This window comes from Bombina bombina, chromosome 8, assembly GCF_027579735.1.
Source record: "Bombina bombina isolate aBomBom1 chromosome 8, aBomBom1.pri, whole genome shotgun sequence".
Classification (NCBI taxonomy): Eukaryota; Metazoa; Chordata; class Amphibia; order Anura; family Bombinatoridae; genus Bombina; species Bombina bombina.
In genome coordinates this window covers 25,396,197-25,414,225 of record NC_069506.1, presented here as the reverse complement: position 1 = coordinate 25,414,225, position 18,029 = coordinate 25,396,197, and the positions used below count along the sequence as shown (strand labels likewise).

Genomic DNA, 18,029 nt, shown 5'->3' with positions numbered 1-18,029 from the left:
AAACACAAAGACAAACACTTCCTCTTTCACGGACAGACACACACACACACACTAACACACATTCTCTCACAGGAACTCTCTCACACACACAAACACACTTACTCTTTCACGCACAGACTCACACAGACACTGACAAACACAAAGACAAACACTCGCTCTTTCACGGACAGACACACACTAACACACATTCTCTCACAGGAACTCTCACACACACACTGACAAACACAAAGACACACACTTGCTCTTTCACGGACAGACACACACACACTAACACACATTCTCTCACAGGAACTCTCTCACACACACAAACACACGTACTCTTTCACGCACAGACTCACACAGACACTGACAAACACAGACACGCACTCGCTCTTTCACGGACAGACACACACTAACACACATTCTTTCACAGGAACTCCCTCACACACACACACTTACTCTTTCACGCACAGACTCACACAGACACTGACAAACACAAAGACACACACTCGCTCTTTCACGGACACACACTAACACACATTCTCTCACAGGAACTCTCTCACACACACAAACACGCTAACTCTTTCACGCACAGACTCACATGGACACTGACAAACACAAAGACACACACTCGCTCTTTCACGGACAGACATACACACACTAACACACTTTCTCTCACAGGAACTCACACACACAAACACACTAACTCTTTCACACACAGACTCACACAGACACTGACAAACACAAAGACACAAACTCGCTATTTCACGGACAGACACACAAATTCTCTCACAGGAACTCTCTCACACACACAAACACACTAACTCTTTCATGCACAGACTCACACACAGACACTGACAAACACAAAGACACACTCGCTCTTTCACAGACAAACTCAGACACACACCACAGCTAAGCATCATGTACGAGCCATTGCTCAGTAAGAAGAACAGTACCACACAGTACTACTAGGCAGTGTATATTTGCACCACGTTTCCCACCAAAGGTGAACATTTGCATGTCCAGGTCTGACTAAGCTTCAAACCTGGACACACAAATAGAAACCTAGACTGTCCGGATCATTCCCAGAAAAGTAGCAACCCTACATTGGCAATTCCTAAAACACACCATTGCTACAGGATACCCCCTCCCTCATTAAACCCGGAAACCTTTAGACCCTGGATGCAATAGGTCACTAACCATCTGCATGGAAGCCTCTTCAGGTGATGGCTGGGCCATTGATTCACTAGGATTCAGATCTGATCTCAAGAGTAGATGTAACGTGTGATCTAGATAGGACAGAAATATGACTTTCCATAGGGCACCACCAACCAATCACCTCTTGTCCCTGTTCCTCCAATTAATTCCAATATTGTAAATGTCCAGATTCTTTAATATCACAATATAAATTTGTTTTTATTCTATTGATTTATTGTACCATAATCATAAAAAGTTTAAAGGGACATTACACCCAAACATTAAGTATACATTAAAACATTTCACTTTTGAATAGAATAATTTTTGCAATATACTTGCATTAGCAAAAATGCTTCTGGCAGAAGCTATCACCTTAGATTACCTTCTCTACTGTGGCTAGTTATAAATAGGTCACTAGAGTGTGCAGCCAATGGCTGTGTGGAATATAACAGTGTTCTGCACTTCCATTTCTAACAGGAACTAAAAAACTCACTATTTCAGAATGGAATAACAGGAAAAGGGGACAAAATAAATAATTAAAGTATATTGCAGTTTTTTATATATATATATATATATATATATATATATATATATATATATATGATGTATCATTTTATATTACCATCTCAGAGTTTAATGTCCCTTTACGAGGACATGAAACCCATTTTTTTCTTTCATGATTCAGATAGAACATGCAATTTTTTAACATTACAATTTACTTGTATTATCAATTTTGCTTCATTATCTTGTTATCCTTTGTTGAAGGAGCATCAATGCAATACTGGGAACTAACTGAACACATTGGTAAACCAATCAGAAGAGGCATATATACTTGAGCCACCGATCTGCAGCTAGCTCCCAGCCCCTGCGACTCGCTAGGTATGCTTATCAACAAAGGATGCCAAAAGAGAAAATTGGATATTAGAAGTAATTTGGAAAGTTGCTTAATATAGCATGCTCTTTCTGAATCATCAAGGGAAGATTTGGGGTCTCAAGTCTCATGTCCCTTCTATATAATGTCCAAACACTTGTTTCTTTGAAGTTTAGATCAGGAGTGTTTTCCATTATAAAACCAGCATCACTGTCTCCTAAATAAAATGTTGTAACACTCACTATAAATGCATTGCTCATTTTAAATCTGTATCTAAAAAAAATGCCATAATTACTGAGGGAGGTTTCATATCTAAACTCTTAAAGCAAAACAAAGGGTTATTTGGTTATATCAGGAAAGATACATAATTTACATCAGAGAACCCAACATATTCAGTAAACTGGAATACTGAATATATTCCAAACATAATATTTCTGTTGTCTTTACATAACTGAGGTATAACTTCCTCATATATGTGCTGTAAAAATAGCAATTTTAATTGGAAAAAAAAAATCTATATAAACCCAGATTTTTTTTTTGGCTGCAGCCTTATTGTAATATTATGTATACAGTACCCAAACCCATTTCTTGTATGAGGGGGCCCTTCTACCATTTTGAAATAAATGTGTTATTTCATGATATAAAATGGATTCTAAAATGTAATAGAAATATTTTGTAAGAATTAAGAAATAATTGCACCCATATTTTGTAGACACACACACGTTCAAAAGTTATTAAGGTGCAAGTATTTATAGCAGTGATATATATATATATATATATATATATATATATATATATATATATATATATATATATATATATATATATATATATATATATATATATATATAAATAAATAATTGGCTCGCTGATGTACATTTTTTATTTAAATAATGGCATCTGCAGTTTGTTAACCCCTCACATGCCAGACATTTACATATAATAATAATAATTATTATAAGTGTGCGGCTTAGAGTGGGACTGTGGTGCGGGAGGGGCAATATTGGGGGGACCTAGTGGGGGAGGGAGAAAGATTGAGGGGCCGAGGAGGGAGGATTCGGGGGCTGCTACTGCCGGGGGAGGGCGTAGGATTCGGGGGCTGGGGAGGGAGGCAGGATTGAGGGGCTGGGGGAGGGCGCAGACGCGCGGGGGGACTCTGGGCTCGGGATGGCATCCTGTGCAGCTCCTCTGCCGCCGGCTGCCAGACCCAGAAGTGATCAACCCACGACCCGGAAGGTTTGAGCCCTACACTACTGCTGCGTGTGCTGCTCTCAGCGCCAGGTCAGTATGAGGGGCCCCCAGGGGCCGGGGATACGGGTGACGGTGTCTGGCCTGTTTATTCGCCTCTGCCGGGTACACCGTGATTGTGAGAGGGAATACACAAAGCATTCTATACGTGGGGCCGGCGCGGTGGAGGAGGGAGCGAGGTACATCGGGTTCTCCTGAAATTCCCGCCGCCCTCCCTTCTTTATTTATTTCAGGTTCCCGTCTCCCCGTCGCTGCCCCCGGGCCGCCGGCTTTCGGTGCTGCAGAACATGGCGGCGTCGGGCTGTGCTGTGGATGCTGGGCTGGCGCTGCCATTTTTGTTTTTCTTTTGTCTGAAATTTTTATTAAAATGTGTCTGAGAATGCGGGAGCGGCGACGGGGAGGCGGTGCGGGGCCGGGCGGGATGGAGTGGGAGGCTGCGGGGCCGGGCGGGAGGATAGCTCCCATTTTGTGCGTTTTTTTTCTTTCTGGACATGTTTGTGCTGAGGGAGCCAGTCTCTCTGTGTTGCTTTTACCTCATATTTATGATATATATTTATGTTTTCAAAGATTGAAAGTTTACTTCGTCAAGTTTTTATTTTAATATTTTTGTTGTAATTATCCATTGCTGTATATATTTTATTCGAGACCACCTCACTTACTGCCCTTTGTTTACACAGCCCCAGCAGCTTATACTGGAGAGTCACAGTCAGCACACACAAGTTTATACAGTAGCCTGGATTCACTAAACTTAGGCCAGTGTTTAGCACTGCCAACCATGCAGAGAGCACTAACCTGTGACCCCTGCCTGGGGTAATAAGGTGCCATATGATGCCAGCAAATGCTAAACTGACATCTCACTGGCCTGTTTGCAGATAACAAGGCTGCCCAGCAGAATAAATACACTGCCAGGGGTATTATGCCCCATACAAACTTGTAGGCCTTTTCTTTCACACCCAGACATATATATATATATATATATATATATATATATATATATATATATATATATATATATATATATATATATATATATATATACACTTTGAGGCCCACCATATGAAGAAGACAAACTCCCTATAATGTATTTACCCCAAATGCCTAGACCTCTCTAACATTATCACACCAAGAGTATGACTATTTATCGACTAACTAGAGTTCCACCAAATATAAATAAAGGCTACACAATATCTATGTAAATATCTAATAATAATAATATCTAAGGACAATCATAATTAATTAGGCATTATTGCTGTTAAATACCACTTTCACAGATCAGTTGGTTCAGTCATCTGTCTTTGGGGGGCACCGGCCCATACACTTTAAGCCACACGCACAGTATATTTGGGTGCAGAAAACACCCTAACCTCATTGTGAATGGGCCTCCAAACCTCACGCGTGGCATGGGGGCACAACATTTGCTGCAAGACACACCTGAAGTATTATTGGTTATTTTTAGAGCGCCAACATATTCCGCAGCGCTAGAGTATATGGGTACAATGGGCACACATGCCTTAACATTTCGGGCCTCACTCATTTAGTATAGTCATATACACCTTAATAATGCAAGCTTCACTCATGGTGGTATATGGACCCACAGGTTTTTACACTCCAAACCCCAATTATGGTATATGGGCACACAGCCCATAACACACCAATGCTCTCTCATGGTTATGGACCCCTAAACAAAATACACCCAATACAAATAAACTAAAAGAAAATATCCAGACCGCAATACGTGCTTCAGGCAGCCCTATAGATTTACCTCTGGGTGCTGTAAATTATGTTTTTATTTATTTTTATTATTATTACTACTATTAATAATACCAGTAATAAATTATTCCAGTTATGCACACAAAAATTCCAATGGATACTTAGCAAAACAAATCCTGTATTGCCAACTTTAAAATATCTAGAACATGTTTATTTAAGGTAATAACAAATGTGGTCTTGCTCTGCCCTTCTGGTCAATGTTTAATTAATTAGGGAACCAGATATATATATATATATTTTATAAATTGTGCTGTTTGGCTTTTGATTGGTTAATGATCAGTTATATAACCGTAAATGCCAGAAGTTACCAAGCAACTAGAGACAAGACAATGACTTTATTTGTCATCATAACTAAAACTGCATATGAGTTATTTCTGTAAATTTTCCACACCATATCAGAATGAATGTAGTAGCTTCATAATATAATGAGGCATGGCCTTAATTCTGATTGGATGGGAAAACTTGATTGAATTCCTAATCTATATGACAATATGGGCGGTTGGTTACCTGATCAAGTTACTGTACTGCTTTTCATTGGATGAAGTCAGTAATCACTTTGCACTGTCTGGCTCCTCCTTCAATCAGATACCACCTAGGAGGATTATTTATTTTTTCTTAAATAAAACCTTAGTAAGCCTAATGTTGCTTATTTTTAGTGGTGAAGAACTATTCCCAGGCTCTGCTATGAGGTTGTGAGCTGGTGATGTATCATTTGACCCAGATTTGTATTTGCCAGGGCTGTGTGTCTCTGGTTTATATATACCAGGACAGTGTATGCGAATATCACCTATGCCATAGCTGTGGACCAAGTTTTTTGTTTTTCAAGATTTTGTACACTTTGGTTAAAAAGATTATTTTCATACAAGTCTGTAACCATATCATTAAAAAAGATTTGTTTGAAGAAAGTCAGATTCCCATATTTTGGCTCATTTTTTAGTTTTTGTCTACGATATGGTCATATAAGATTTTGATAGAAAATGTACATTATGAATCTCTTCTCTAAAGCAGTGAAGAGTATTCCTTGCTCCCCAGAAACATACAAGTAGTATTTTTTATTTATTTATACAAAATACTTGTACTCTTTCCCTGCTCAATCCACTTCACACAGATTGTATTACATTTTTTCTTACAAAACTGCCGCCATGTAGTGGTCCATAAATGGACGGCTCCTAAGCTTACATCCTTGCTTTCAACAAAGAAAAATGATACTTTTAAAACACTTTCTTTGTTAAATATTTACCATTTGGTAAACATTGCACCGTTCCTCCGCCCGCATCTCATCTTTCTTTTAACTGTGCTATGACGAATCCGGCTTCATCCAATCGTTGTGTGCCCCGCATGGCATCCAACTCATGGGGCACGCAATGATTGGATGAAGCCAGATTCGTAATCGCACAGCTAAAAGAAGGATGAGAAGCGGGTGAAGGAACAACGCAATGTTTACTATCTCCAAATTGTAAATATTTAACAAAGAAAGTGTTTTTTAAAAAATGTAATCAATAAAACTGCCCCTGTTTTGAAGGCTAATTGTATATACTGTGCATTACAATAAGAAAATTTTCAATCACTTTAACCCCATATGTTTGCATGTTTATATACACTTGTACATGCAGTATAAGTTGGTCATTTTGAAGGGACAGTAAGGTCAAAATTAGACTTTCATAATTTAAACAAAGCATGCCAATTTAAACAACTTACAGTATATTATCTAATTTCCTTTGTTTTCTTAATATACTTTGTTATAGAGCATACCTGGGTAGGCTCAGGAGCAGCAATGCATTACTGGGAGCTATCTGGTGATTGGTGGCTGTACATATATGCCTCTTGTCATTGGCTTACCTGTTGTATTCAGCTAGCTCCTAGTAGTGTATTGTTGCTCCTTCACCAAAGAATACTAAGGTAATGAAGAAAATTTGATAGTAGTAGTAGATTAGAAAGTTGTATGCACTATCTGAATTATGAAAGAAAATGGGGTTTCATGTCCCTTTAATTCATTTTGTAACATGCAAAAACTCCTAGAATAAAATTAAAGGGACATTTTTTTTTTAAAATTAATAAACCAATCACTGATTGCAACATACCTTCTTACAAAAACAGTTATTTTGTTATATTTATACTGGTTTGCAGGCACAGGACAAAGCCTATTGGATGTTTATTTTTTTACTTGTTTTATTGTGACCAATTAGGTCCTGCACAAATCAACCAATCACTTTGCAGCATGTAGGAGGGTCAGGGTTCTTTAATTCATCTTCTCTGGGCAGTGAAAATATAATATTTAAAGATAAATTACAGGAAAATCAGACAAAATATTCAAAAGTACATTGCAAAGTTTAATTGTGCATAAGTAAACCTGTTTTTAAGAAGAAACATTGTGAGTTTAATATCCCGTTATGGAGATTGTACCTCTCTGTAACATGTCAACAAATCTAATGAGCCTTGGATTCTAAATGTTACTTGCATTTCTTAAAGGGATAGGAAACTTGCATGATTCAGATAGAGCAGGTCATTTTAAGACACTTTTAAATTCACTTCTATTTTCAAATGTGCTTCGTTCTCTTGGTATCCCTTGTTAAAAAATGAATACGCACATATCCTACACTAGTGGCAGCTGCTGCTAATTGGTGCCTGCACACATTTGTCTCTTGTGATTGGCTAAATAGATATTTTCAGCTTCCTGTCATTAGTGCTATGCTCTCCCTTCAGCAATGGATAGCAAGAGAATGAAGACAAATTGTAATAGAATTAAATTGTAAAGTTGCTTAAAATTGTATGTTCTATCTGAATAATAGAACATTTTGGGGTTTACTATCCCTTTAATTAGGGTTGCACCGATACCGATACTAGTATCAGTATCGATACCAAGTATTTGCATGAGTACTTGTACTCGTGCAAATACACCGATACTTAAACCGATACCTCCACTTACTACCTATATGCTACCTTGTGGCGTTTTGTCAAACTGCATGTTCCCATTTCATTTTAAACTGGAGTGGAGACTAAACTAAAAATTGTTTACTACTGTTCTGCCAATACAAATTGCTGTTATTTGTATTATTGTAGTAGAGATCACTGTACCTCGTTCAGACAAACCCCTGAAGTACTGGGCAGTTAATAAACTGTGATTTCCAGCTCTGGCTAAAATGGCCCAAAATATCTTTCTGCCCCATGCAGTATGGTGGAAAGTGAAAGACTGTTCAACTTAGAGTCGAACCTCCATACAAATGTCAGATTGATGTTATATAATAGCCCTACAACCCAATTGCATCACCCCTTTAAATGTAATATTTTATTGTAATATTTTTTATTTATAAACATGTTCAGTAAACTTTTGACAAATACAACTGTTTTATTATTTCATAATGTCTTTTGAATTACAGTCCTTTATAATTATAAAGAAGGAATCTTAAATAATTAGTCTGTATTGTGCTTGGTAAACTGTCACATGACATTAAAAAAAAAAAGTATCGGTAATTGGTATCTGCGAGTATTTGAAAACAAGTATCGGTACTTGTACTCGGTCATAAAAAAATGGTATCGGTGCAACCCTACCTTTTAATGTTAGCTATTTATCATTATAAATGTTCTAGTTTTTTTTGTGTTAAAGGGACATTATACACTAGCTTTTTCTTTGCATAAATGTTTTTTAGATTATCCATTTATATAGCCCATGTGGTAGTGTTTTTATAAAAAATGTATAGTTTTGCTGATTTTCAGACCCCAATGTTTTAGGAGTATACTGGTGTATACCTACTCCAGCTCGCTCCTGTTTGTGTAAAGGGTCTTTTCATATGCAGAGGAAGGGGGAGGGAGAGTGTCTGCTATTTCCCACTTGCAGTGGGTGTTCCAGTTAACCTTTTCAACAGTGTTAAACTGGGAGCTTCTAAGTAAGTTTTAAAACGGTTTTATACTGGATTTTTATATCAGTATCTGTGCATCTTATTCTTTATAGTAGTGTCTATTACATGCAGTTATATAAAAATAGTGTATACTGTCCCTTTAAGGAAATAATCTGCTTGTATATTTTTCCTGTAATTTTTTTATTTTTTTTATTTTAAATAACATTTTTATCTACAAACACCCCTCACTATCCTAAAAATAAATGTTTGGCTCCTAAGTATTAAAGGGACATACACCACAAAATGTTTTTCACAATTCAGAGCATACAATTTTAAACAGCTTTCTAATTTACTTCTATTATCAATTTTGCTTTGTCTTCTTGGTATCCTTTGTTGAGGGAGCTGCAATGCTCTATTGGCAGCTAGCTGAACATATCAAGTAAACCAATCACAAGAGGCAGTATATGTGCAGGCACCAATCATCAGCTAGTTCTCAGTAGTGCTTTGCTGCTACCGAGCTTACCTAGATATTCTTTTGAACTTGGCAAATTAGATAACAGAAAAAATTGGAAAGATTTTTAAAATTACATGCTCTACGTGAATCATGAGCGGAAAAAAATTGTTTTATATCCCTTTTAAATATGTTTATCAGTTTCTTGGTATCCTTTGTTGAAAAAGTAAGGGAACTTTAGCAGCACCTTTTCTGCCATTTAGTGCTCCAGACATTTACTACAAACTATATACAGGTGGCCCTCGATTTACAACGGTTCAATTTACACCTGTTTCAGAATAACAACCTTTTTTTCCAGTCATGTGACTGCTATTGAAAAGCATTAAGAAGCAGTGCATTGATTAAAATAGCCAGTAGGTGGAGCTGTCCGCTTGTGTTGCAGCAAAGCCAAGCAAGCTGAAATGAATTAGTTTAACCAGACCTGAGCTATCGAGCAGATTTCAGAGGAACAAGATCTACCTGTCTATAAATCAGTCCAGATTGGAATGCATAGAAAGAACTGTTTGCAGATAAATGCAAGTGAAGTCTGTGTTGTGTGCTTATTTTATTAGGTTTATAATGCTGTTTAGCAAATGGTTTTGTTCATTTAACTTAGTTTATTTATATATTCTGTGTTGTGTGATTATTTTATTATGTTTATAATGCTGTTTAGCATTTAAAGTCTTCATTTCAAAGCTTTAAAAATAATGTATTAGGTGTTACTTATGACAATTTTGAGAAGGGCCTGGAACCTAACTCCCTCACTTCCCATTGACTTACATTATAAACTAGGTTTCAATTTACAACGGTTTCGATTTACAACCATTCCTTCTGGGACCTAACCCCGGCGTAAACTGAGGGCTACCTGTAGATCTTTATTTGATAATACAAATGAAATGGAAACATCTTAAAAATTGTATGCTCTGTCTGAGTTATAAAAGATACATTTTGGGTTTCATGACCCTTTAAGCTTGCTGTCCTGTGAGAACTGTAGGGAAGTGTAACGTCCTTGCTCACCTGAAGTGAATAGGATCAGACAGGGCAGGGAGTATATGAAGGGCTTTAGGGTTGGTGAGTTTAGGCCACTGACTGGGGACCTTTAGAGGGAGAATAATATATACCCCACAATCTTATCACACACTGATGTCTTGCTATATTATCTCTATAGAGCTAGTTTCATTTGTGTATCACAGGAACCTAAGTTGTTTTGTTAAAGGGAGAGAAAAGTCAAAATTAAACGTGCATGATTCAGATAGTGAATGTAATTTTAAGACACTAAATTCACTTCTATTTTCAAATGTGCTTTGTTCTTTTAGTATTCCTTGTTGAAAAAGAATACACACATATCCTACAATAGTGGTAACTAGCTGCTGATTGGTGCCTGCACATATTTGTCTCTTGTGATTGGTTAACTAGATGTGTTCAGCTAGCTTGTTTAAAATTGTATGTTCTATCCAAATCACAAAATACATTTTTGCGTTTTCCTGTCCCTTTAACCCTGTTGTTTACAAGAGGAAACAAATGGTTAATTCTGGTGCAAAATGCTTTTTTTATGTTCACTGTCCCTTACAGTGCATTGTCAGGAAACCTGTTGGAGAATTCTTTGCTAATATTAGAAATAAAGGAGTTATTTTCAGGAATATGTGGTGTCTGGTGTGTGTGTGTAATACTTCTCAGACAGCAGCAGAACCCACTGTTAGTAATACAATATTAGATATTCTGTATAGTCTTCACACTTAGTAAATGTGGTATTTGCTGTTGCTATAACAACTGACCTCTTCCTCTAGTCTGGCTTTTTTACTTGGGGTAAAGGGCCTCATCCTGTCTGTAAGGTATCACCACTTTGGGTGTCTCTTGAATACTTTTAGCAGAGTGGCAGTTTTTCTTAGGCATAGACATTATTATTTATATGTCTCGGGGTTATCTGCCAAGGTTCTGTGCACCTTTAGTTTTTTTTTGTGGCAGCCTTACTTAAAGGGACAGTAAACACTATCGATTAAAGGGACATTGCAGTCAAAAATCGATTAGTTATATTTCAATAGTATACTTGTCAATCAAAAGATTTCCAATGCTTATCATGTTGTATTTATTTATTGTTTATTACATATTAGTCTTTGAAATGTTACATTTTTCCAAACTTACTGATTTTCTTGCCGTTACTGATTTTGAATCCTGGGTGACAACTCCAGTTGGAAGATGGCGATTCCTCAACGCAATGTGCATGCTCGAGTTAGCACAACATCATCGCATACATTATTTTTATTCCTCTCTCGGTCATGTCTGCTTCTGTGCCGCAATATGCGCATGCAATAGTAAGCAAAGACAGATGCTCATGCGTAGACTGACGCAATTATATTGTAATTGAATGCAAATAATCGCCGTCCCATTGGCAATTATGTTATCCCTTAGATGGCCCACATTTGAGGGCTGGATGATGTGATGTCATGGGGGAAAAATAAAACGTTCTTTCTTTCATGTAATTGGCAAGAGTCCATGAGCTAGTGACATATGGGATATACAATCCTACCAGGAGGGGCAAAGTTTCCCAAACCTCAAAATGCCTATAAATACAGTGAATGTCAGAGGGACGTGAAGGGAGTATCACCGATTTGAATACAATGATTTCTCTAACGGGGGTCTTTTTCATGGGTTCTCTGTTATCGGTCGTAGAGATTCATCTCCTACCTCCCTTTTCAGATCGACGATATACTCTCAATTTACCATTACCCCTACTAATAACTGTTTTAGTACTGGTTTGGCTATCTGCTATATGTGGATGGGTGTCTTTTGGTAAGTATGTTTTCATTACTTAAAACACTCTCACTTTATGCATTTATATAAAGTTCTAAATATATGTATTGTACTTATATTTGCCATGAGTCAGGTTCATGTATTTCCTTCTGCAGACTGTCAGTTTCATATTTGGGAATGTAAACATTTTTAAGAAATTTATTTCTTACCTGGGGTTTAGTCTTTTTTTCAATTGACTACTTCTTGTAATTGTTGGTATTAGGCCTGCGGGTGCGTCAAACGCTAAACTTTATTGCGTCACTCTTGGCGCGGAAATTTTTTTTGGCGCTAAAAAGTACGTTGATAACGCAACTTCGTAATTTCTGGCGTCATACATGACGCCGAGACCTTTCACACGGCGGCGTCATTAGTGACGCAAGTTTGTCATTTTTGGCGCCAAAAAAGACTTTAAGTTACGTTGTGCGTCATACTTGGCGCCAAATTTTTTTCATTATTTCAATACCCCTTGTTTGTTTGCCTCTTGCTTTTTGCTTTCAGAGGCCTATGCTATTGCATTTTTTCTCATTCCTGAAACTGTCATATAAGGAAATAGATAATTTTGCTTTATATGTTGCTTTTTCTCTTACATTGTGCAAGATGTCCCAATCTGATCCTGCCTCAGAAGTTTCTGCTGGAACATTGCTGCCTGACATCGGTTCTACCAAAGCTAAGTGCATTTGTTGTAAAGTTGTAGAAATTATTCCACCGAATGTCATTTGTAATAGTTGTCATGATAAACTTTTACATGCAGATAGTGTTTCAATCAGTAATAGTACATTGCCAGTTGCAGTTCCTTCAACCTCTAATGTGCATGATATACCTGCAAATTTTAAAGAATTTGTTTCTGATTCTATTATGAAGGCTTTGTCTGCATTTCCACCTTCTAATAAACGTAAAAGGTCTTTTAAAATTTCTCATGAGGATCTATCTGAAACAGAAGATCCTTTCTCAGACATTGACACTGACAAATCTACTTATTTATTTAAAATAGGGTATATGCGTTCTTTATTAAAAGAAGTGTTAATTACTTTGGATATTGAGGTAACCAGTCCTATTGACGTTCAGTCTAATAAACGTTTAAATGCTGTTTTTAAACCTCCTGTGGTTTCCCCAGGGGTTTTTCCCATTCCTGAGGCTATTTCTGATATGATTTCTAGGGAATGGAATAAGCCAGGTACTTCTTTTATTCCTTCTTCAAGGTTTAAAAAATTGTATCCTTTACAGCAAAATCTATAGAGTTTTGTGAAAAAATCCCCAAAGTTGAACTTGCTAAACGTACCACTATTCCTATGGAAGATAGCACTTCCTTTAAGGATCCTTTAGATAGGAAGCTTGAATCTTATCTAAGGAAGGCCTATTTATATTCAGGTCATCTTCTCAGACCTGCTATTTCTTTGGCCGATGTTGCGGCTGCATCAACTTTCTGGTTGGACAATTTAGCGCAACGCGAATTGGATTCTGACATATCTAGCATTGTTCGCTTACTGCAACATGCTAATCATTTTATTTGTGATGCCATTTTTGATATTATCAGAATTGATGTTAGATCCATGTCTTTAGCTGTTTTAGCTAGAAGAGCTTTGTGGCTTAATTCTTGGAATGCTGATATGACATCTAAATCTAGATTACTATCTCTTTCTTTCCAAGGTAATAATTTATATGGTTCTCAGTTGGATTCTATTATTTCAACTATCACTGGGGGAAAAGGAGTTTTTTTGCCTCTGGATAAAAAACCTAAGGGTAAATCTAAGGCTTCTAACCGTTTTCGTTCCTTTCGTCAGAATAAAGAACAAAAACTCAATCCTTCCCCCAAGGAATCTGCTTCCAATTGGAAGCCTTCCTCAAATTGGAATAAATCCAAGCCATTTAGGAAACCAAAGTCAGCCCTAAATCCGCATGAAGAAAGAATATTTATTCAGACCAGTTCTGGATCTAAAAATTTTGAATAGTTATGTAAGAGTACCAACTTTCAAGATGGTGACTATAAGGACTATTCTGCCTTTTGTTCAGCGAGGACCTTATATGCCCACAATAGACTTGCAGGATGCATACCTTCATATTCTGATTCATCCAGAACACTTTCAGTTTCTGAGATTCTCTTTTCTAGACAAGCATTACCAATTTGTTGCTCTTCCATTTGGCCTAGCAACAGCTCCAAGAATCTTTTCAAAGGTTCTGGGTGCCCTACTATCTGTAATCATAGAACAGGGTATTGCGTTGTTTACTTATTTGGACGATATCTTGGTACTAGCGCAGTCTTTACATACTGCAGAATCTCACACAAATCAACTAGTGTTGTTTCTTCGGAAACATGGTTGGAGGATCAATTTACCAAAAAGTTTCTTGATTCCTCAGACAAGGGTCACCTTTTTAGGCTTCCAGATAGATTCAGTGTCCATGACTCTGTCTCTAACAGACAAGAGACGTTTAAAATTGGTTGCAGCATGCCGGCTTCTTCAGTCTCAGTCATTCCCTTCAGTGGCTATGTGCATGGAAGTTTTAGGTCTCATGACTGCAGCGTCGGACGTGATCCCCTTTGCTCGTTTTCACATGAGACCTCTACAGCTTTGTATGCTGAATCAATGGTGCAGGGATTATACAAAGATATCACAATTAATATCTTTGAATCCCAATGTACGACACTCTCTGACATGGTGTATAGATCACCATTGTTTGGTTCAAGGGGCTTCTTTTGTTCACCCAACCTGGACTGTGATTACAACAGATGAGAGTCTTTCAGGTTGGGGAGCTGTTTGGGGATCTCTGACAGCACAAGGGGTTTGGAAATCTCAAGAGGCGAGATTACCAATAAATATTTTACAACTCTGCAATTCTCAGGGCTCTTCAGTTCTGGTCTCTGCTAAAAAGAGAACAGTTCATTTGTTTTCAGACAGACAATATCACAACTGTGGCTTATGTCAATCATCAGGGTGGGACTCACAGTCCCCAAGCTATGAAAGAAGTATCTCGGATACTTGCCTGGGCGGAATCCAGCTCCTGTCTAATCTCTGCGGTGCATATCCCAGGCGTAGACAATTGGGAGGCGATTATCTCAGCCGCCAGACTTTACATCTAGGGGAGTGGTCTCTCCATCCAGATGTGTTTTCTCAGATTGTTCAGATGTGGGGGCTTCCCAGATACCTGTCCAGGGATGTTCAGGCGGAAGCAGTGGATGCGCTGACACTTCCTTGGTGTTATCAACCTGCTTACATCTTCCCGCCTCTAGTTCTCTTTCCAAGAGTGATCTCCAAAATCCTCATGGAACAGTCTTTTGTGTTGCTGGTGGCTCCAGGATGGCCACACAGGTTTTGGTACGCGGATCTGGTTGGGATGTCCAGTTGCCCGCCTTGGCCACTTCCGTTACGGCTGGACCTACTATCTTAAGGTCAGTTTTTTCATCAGGATCTCAAATCATTAAATTTGAAGGTATGGAAATTGAACGCTTAGTTCTAAGTCATAGAGGTTTCTCTGACTCAGTGATTAATACTATGTTACAAGCTTGTAAATCTGTCTCTAGAAAGATTTATTATAGAGTTTGGAAGACTTACATTTCATGGTGTTCTTCTCATAAATTCTCCTGGCATTCTTTTAGAATTCCTAGAATTTTACAGTTCCTTCAGGATGGTTTGGATAAGGGTTTGTCTGCAAGTTCCTTGAAAGGACAAATCTCCGCTCTTTCTGTTTTATTTCACAGAAAGATTGCTATACTTCCTGATATTCACTGTTTTGTACAGGCTTTAGTTCGTATTAAGCCTGTAATTAAAGGGACACTGAACCCAAAAATGTTGTTTTGTAATTCAGAAAGAGCATGCAATTTTAAGCAACTTTCTAATTTACTCCTATTATCAATTTTTCTTTGTTCTCTTGCTATCTTTATTTGAAAAAGAAGGCATCTATGCTTTTTTGGGGTTCAGTACTCTGGACAGCAATTTTTTATTGGTGAATGAATTTATCCACCAATCAGCAAGGACAACCCAGGTTGTTCACCAAAAATGGGCCGGCATCTAAACTTACATTCTTGCATTTTAAATAAAGATACCAAGAGAATGAAGAAAATTTGATAATAGGAGTAAATTAGAAAGTTGCTTAAAATTTCATGCTTAATCTGAATCATGAAAGAAAATTTTTGGTTACAGTGTCCCTTTAAATCATTTTCTCCTCCTTGGAGTCTTAATTTGGTTCTGAAGGCTTTACAGGCTCCTCCATTTGAGCCTATGCACTCTTTGGACATTAAACTACTTTCCTGGAAAGTGTTGTTCCTTTTGGCTATTTCTTCTGCTAGAAGAGTTTCTGAGCTATCTGCTCTTTCTTGTGAGTCTCCTTTTCTGATTTTTCATAAGGATAAGGCAGTTTTGCGGACTTCTTTTAAATTTTTACCTAAGGTTGTGAATTCTAACAACATTAGTAGAGAAATTGTTGTCCCTTCTTTGTGTCCTAATCCTAAGAATTCTTTGGAGAGATCCTTACATTCTTTGGATGTGGTTAGAGCTTTGAAATATTATGTGGAAGCTACTAAAGATTTTAGGAAGACTTCCAGTCTATTTGTTTTATTTTCTGGTCCTAGGAAAGGTCAGAAGGCTTCTGCTATTTCCTTGGCTTCTTGGTTGAAACTTTTGATTCATCAAGCTTATTTGGAGTGGGGTCAGGCCCCGCCTCAGAGAATTACAGCTCATTCTACTAGATCAGTCTCCACTTCGTGGGGTTTTAAGAATGAAGCTTCCGTTGATCAGATTTGCAAAGCGGCGACTTGGTCCTCTTTGCATACATTTACTAAATTCTACCGTTTTGATGTATTTGCTTCTTCGGAAGCAGTTTTTGGTAGAAAAGTTCTTCAGGCAGCTGTTTCAGTTTGATTCTTCTGCTTTTTGATTTAATTTTTTTTCTTTCAAAAATGAAAATAAACTTATTTTTTTGGGTTGTGGATTAATTTTTTTCAGCAAAATATGGCTGTTTTTATTTTTATTCCCTCCCTCTCTAGTGACTCTTGAGTGGAAGACTCCACATCTTGGGTATTGATATCCCATATGTCGCTAGCTCATGGACTCTTGCCAATTACATGAAAGAAAACATAATTTATGTAAGAACTTACCTGATAAATTCATTTCTTTCATATTGGCAAGAGTCCATAAGGCCCACCCTTTTTTATGGTGGTTATGATTTTTTGTATAAAGCACAATTATTTCCAAATTTCCTTTGTTGATGCTTTCTACTCCTTTCTTCATCACCCCACTGCTTGGCTATTTGTTAAACTTATGAGTGGTGTATTTATAGGCATTTTGAGGTTTGGGAAACTTTGCCCCTCCTGGTAGGATTGTATATCCCATATGTCACTAGCTCATGGACTCTTGCCAATATGAAAGAAATGAATTTATCAGGTAAGTTCTTACATAAATTATGTTTTTAGTAATAAAGGGAGCTTCGTTTCTGCACATAAGGTACATTAGATTTGTGTGATCATTGTATTAGTATGTTTCGTTTTGCATGTGAAAATTGAAAGTTAGTAATCCTTTAACATTTCTGTTGTCTTGCTATAGAATAAGACATCACCCAAGTCTAAACATTTTTACAACAAATTAACATCTTGTTTGTTGCAATTTATTCAATAGCCAAACTTACCCACCAATTGCCTTATTTGGAGGAGCCATTCTGGGCTTGAGTCTGAAGACAACAAAGCTAGTCACAGTCATTAAGTTATTATAAAATACATTGTTTTGCAGTTATTATCGCTTATAGCCAAATAGGGAAATATATGTAGCAGGTTAACCTTGAAAAGTTAGCATGGGGTTTTCATGTTCTAAGGGGTCGATTTATCACGAGAACTTGCAGTCCGTATTTAACAAGCAGCGGT

The 18,029-nt window shown here is 37.5% G+C and overlaps 1 protein-coding gene across 3 annotated transcripts in view; it reads left to right on the top strand.

Moving 5' to 3' along the window:
* Nucleotides 1-3,183: 3,183 nt before the first annotated feature.
* Nucleotides 3,184-18,029, top strand: part of ZNF362 (zinc finger protein 362) — a 127,994-nt gene continuing 113,148 nt past the window's right edge. For all 3 annotated transcript variants that reach the window (XM_053690197.1, XM_053690196.1, XM_053690195.1), the window contains exon 1: nucleotides 3,184-3,328. The gene's annotated coding sequence lies outside the window, so the exon portion shown is untranslated. The remainder of the gene's footprint in view (nucleotides 3,329-18,029) is intronic.